The 4,702-nt window shown below is 42.4% G+C and overlaps 1 pseudogene; it reads left to right on the top strand.

Annotated features, from left to right (window-relative positions):
* The first annotated feature begins 1,429 nt into the window (after nt 1-1,429).
* On the top strand, nt 1,430-2,589 carry LOC148521783 (uncharacterized; annotated as a pseudogene).
* The last annotated feature ends 2,113 nt before the right edge of the window (nt 2,590-4,702 follow it).

Here is a 4,702-nt window from a genome sequence, read left to right as displayed (position 1 = left end):
CTACTATCCTTATAATTGTGTATAATACACAAGTGATGCATATTAATATAAACTCCTGTAAATAATATCTATAAAAATACTGAGTTTCAATGTCATTCCTTTTAAATGGTGAGTTCTGATGCCATCTCGTCAATGTTCATCTTGAAAACTGTATTATTAGAAATAAAACATTCTGCACTGTAAATGATTACAGATATAGCCTAGATGTGTAAAGGGGTCCGGTATATTTTGGCGACATGAGAATGTCAACCTTGTCGTAATGTCAACATGCTTACTGTGTCAACAATGACCATGTCGACATCCATCATTCTAATCATGTCGACAAAACAGTGTGTCCCAGTGCAACGTTCACTTACATGATAGCAGAGCTCCCGGCTCCAACTGTCTTGTGGGTCCGGAGGGCAGCTAGTGACTTCCGGCTGTCACAGAGCAGTTCCATCGGTAAGTAACGGTAAACCCTAACCATTATCCCTCCCTTCCTGAAGCCTTACCCTAATTCTCCCTAGTGCCTAACCCTAACACTCCCTTCACATAGCCTAACCCTGCGCTCCCGAAGCCTAATCCTAATCCGCCATTTGGAGAAAGTCAACATTTCAACAATGTTGACATACCGGTCGACATTGAGGTGTCCACATTTTGAATGTCGAAATAGTGACGTCATCCTTGTGTATAGACAGAGCTGAATTAACAGGGCAACCAGGGTGAATGTCCAGGTGCCCCCAAATTTATCTACATCAACATGGAGGGCACTATGGAATATGTGTACTAGGGTTTCTGTATGGCATAATGTGAACTGGAGGGATACCGGTTGAAAGGTGGACAATAAAAAGGTCGACATTCAGAAAGTCAATTCCTGTCATTCGAAATGTCGACAGTAAAAAGGTTAACATGGTAATTAGGACGCCCACCATTCTGCCAACATGTATTTATGTCGACATGGATAAATGGTCGATAGTCAAAAGGCCAACACACAACAGGCCCAAATGAGCCAATATCTTTAAAAATTTATGGGGCAGTCCCAATTGCCAAAGATATGGACATGATTTTCTAGTTCTAGAGCTTGACCTAACTCTCGATTTTCCTATCAGGAAAGTTGACAGCAAACGGTCACCGTAAATTATTTTCAGTGCCAGCCTGTCTTAGCCCTCTCTGTAGAGTATTCGATACTGCATGCTTTTTTAATAATATAAATACAGAACTATTTATTTACATGTAGTATAGGATAAGGGAAATAACTAAATAAATGTAATTGCATTTTTTGCTTATGTCAAATTACAATAAAGTTGCTCTTATCCAAACAAACAGGTTATCAATGAAATCAGTTCCTGTGTTGCTCACGAGTGTCACTGTCAGAGGAGGTTGTAGAGTAATCTTCCAACACTGCACAGAGTGACATAGCAACCAGGAAATACAACTCTAAACTGCTAAAATCACAGGTAGGCTTGGCCAGTGAAAATATTGTGAATATATAGCAGGAAAGTTTGCAAAAAGCATGCTCAGACATACCAGCAAGCACACTGTGTTAGAAGAAATCAAGGAGAACAACTACAACATCCATGGGTCTACTCTTGAGTACACTTCACCAAGCTCTATTTAAGTTCTCTGGTCGCCAAGCTCGGATCCTGATGCTGGGTCTCGATGCTGCTGGAAAGACAACGGTCCTGTATAAACTGAAGCTAAATGAGACAGTCTGTACGATACCCACCATTGGATTCAATGTAGAGACTGTAGAACCCATCCGTAATGTGACATTCACTGTGTGGGACGTGGGTGGTCAGGGCAAGATCAGAGTTCTGTGGAAACATTACTTTCGTAATACAGATGGGCTTGTTTTTGTGGTGGACAGTGCTGACCCAGAAAGATTTCTGGAGGCCAAGTCAGAGCTCCATGCTATCCTAGAGGATGATGAAATGAGAAATGTTCCCTTCTTGGTGATGGCGAATAAACAAGATCTTCCAGGTGCCAGGAGACCAGCAGTATTGGCAGAGGAGTTGGGGCTGATGAAGATAAACAAACACCAGTGGCACGTTCAAGGGTGTTGTGCCACAACTGGAGATGGACTTGTGGAGGGACTGGAGATCCTTACGGGCTTGGTGAAACAGTTTCAAAACAACAAGTCATTCTGATCTAAGAGAGGGATCTAAACTATCAGCCTGATTGTTGCAGCTGCTGCTAGTTCTGCTCTCAATATTGCTTGTACTACATGTTTATTAATCACACTACAAATAGATAATTAACTTTTTTTCAATTATCATAATTCAGAAACATCTGGCCACAAGTTGGAATGTGTGCATGGAAAGACAAAGGGGCTGATTCAATTACACGCAAGATGCTTCCGGAGCTTCTCAACATGTGACCTGTACACATAAGAGCAAATACTGAAAGGACGCTCGTCTCTGACTGCACCACCATGAGCCGCAAGCAGAAATGACTGAGAGACACGTCACAAATAGAACTGTTCCATCCGAATGTTATTGAATCGGCCAGTAAGCATATCTTTAATGACAAAGGCTTCAATAGACTGGCCAATGGGTTCATTCTATATATTGTTTATAATAATTTATGTAATTCATTTTCGTAATATATCCACTTTTACTGTTTTTAATAAAATGCACTGATTATACATATACTGTATATTTTTTGTGAAGTGTATAATAGTATATAATTCTGTAGAACTTTATGAATATTATATGCTGTCCAATGCTCAGAGCCACACTTTTGTTTAAATCCAAAGCAAGGCAGTACACCTGATTTATAGTGGCATAGAAAGGGACTTGTCAGAGGGAGGCAGCTTATGGCCCTTCAGCTGTTCTGGAACTACAAATGCCAGCATGCCTTGGAGACCTCTATTTGTCTAGGCCTATTGTAAGTAAAGAAATCACAAATATACATGTGAAATATAATCAACTTTAAAGGCATGTTCAAGGAGGCACAACACTTACGTCAGAGTTTTGATATGCAAGTGTTAATTTCAGACATTCTGTCCCAGTGCTAGTAATTATGCAGAAAGAAACCTCCGATCGCTTCAGAGGCCAGCGTTCCCAGTGATGCACTGCGCGAGTGACATCATGACATCACCCGAGATTTGAGGAGCCTGTCCTGCGCGCCTGCTGGATCTAGACAGATCCAGTCAGAGCAGAGGCAGCAGCGCTGCAGAAGCGGAAGCCAGCATGGTAAGGTAAGTACTGGGCTGGGGGGGGGCCTGCATATGGGCCACGCTGGGGCACAGAAGGAGATTATTATATTTTATTTCATTATTTCATGTTAGAACTACCATTAATTTTATTTTTATTATTTTTATTTTTAACTTCATTCAATTTTTAACATCAGTCTCATTATTTTTTAATTTTGCTATTAATAAAAAGATATTTTACAATACACACACACCCAAGGATTTGCATACTGGGCAATTATCCAGCCGCCTCCTCCGATATCCAGCTAGAAGGCTTATTTGATTGACATGAAACACAAGCCAATCAGCAAGCTAGCAATAGGGTAAAAGGAGAACAAGTGCAATCCTGAAGCACCTTGACAAAGTCCGAAAGGATGAAACGCGTTGGTGTCCACAACCCGATTGACGTCACCAGACAGTGAGCGCGGTAATTGAACTCCACGAGGAAGCGGTGTGTAGACGGTCGCAGGACTACCACAGCAGGAGGCTGTCCCGGCGCATCGTATATCTTATTAACGGTGAGCGGAGCAGACCAGCAGCTGACTGAACAGCAGGAGTCCGGACCAGGCTAACCCCGCACGGAGGAGCATAGGGAAAGGTAGAGTCAGCACTTACACCCTTGCCATACCGCCGCACAGTCACGGGTACAACTGATATCCAGGACTATTAACTCTTCACAGAAAGCGCTATATACATCTATTGTGACATTGTATGTTGAGTGTTGTTTGTTTGTCTCACCTCAGCTGGTATAGTTTTCCACCGTATTACATATGTATTGTTAGTTCCCACAGCGCTTCTTTTACTTGATTTAATTGCTAATTGGCCAGGTGTCTGACCATTTATAAGAAAGCTGCTATTTAACCACAACATATCCAGGAGCGCATGATCATCTTTTTTACTAAACCACATCACCATCAGAATCCTCCTCGCCAACTTCCTCCTCAGCACCAGCTACACCAGTATCCTCATTCTGTTGTACTTCAACAGTGACATCTTCAATTTGCATATCAGCAAGTGGACTGTGGGTGCTCCTTTCAGCACTTGCAGGGGGCGTGCAAATGGTGGAAAGAGCCACCTCTTCCCGTCCAGTGCTGGGAAGGTCAGGCATCGCAACCACCACCACACTTGGACTCTCCTTGGGGATTTGTGATATCTTCTTAGAACGCACAGTTCTTCGCTGTGCTTTTGCCAGCTTAACTCTTTTGATTTTTTTAGTGGGAGGAGGGCTTCCATCGTCATGTGAAGCTGAACCACTAGTCATGAACATAGGGAAAGACCTTAGCCGTTCCTTGCCACTCCGTGTCGTAAATGGCATATTGGCAAGTTTACGTTTCTCTTCAGATGATTTAAATGTTTTTTTCAAGGTCATTTTCCTGAACTTTGTCATTTGGAATTGTATATGCCCTCTACTATGACATTGGACATCGGCCTTGGCAGACGACGTTGATGGCATGTTATCGTCTATGTCATGACTAGTGGCAGCAGCTTCAGCACTAGGAGGAAGTGGTTCTTGATCTTTCTCTATTTTAT

This window comes from Taudactylus pleione, unplaced genomic scaffold (assembly GCF_031769625.1).
Source record: "Taudactylus pleione unplaced genomic scaffold, aTauple2 ptg000155l, whole genome shotgun sequence".
NCBI classification, from domain to species: Eukaryota; Metazoa; Chordata; class Amphibia; order Anura; family Myobatrachidae; genus Taudactylus; species Taudactylus pleione.
This window is presented reverse-complemented; position numbering and strand designations above follow the sequence as displayed.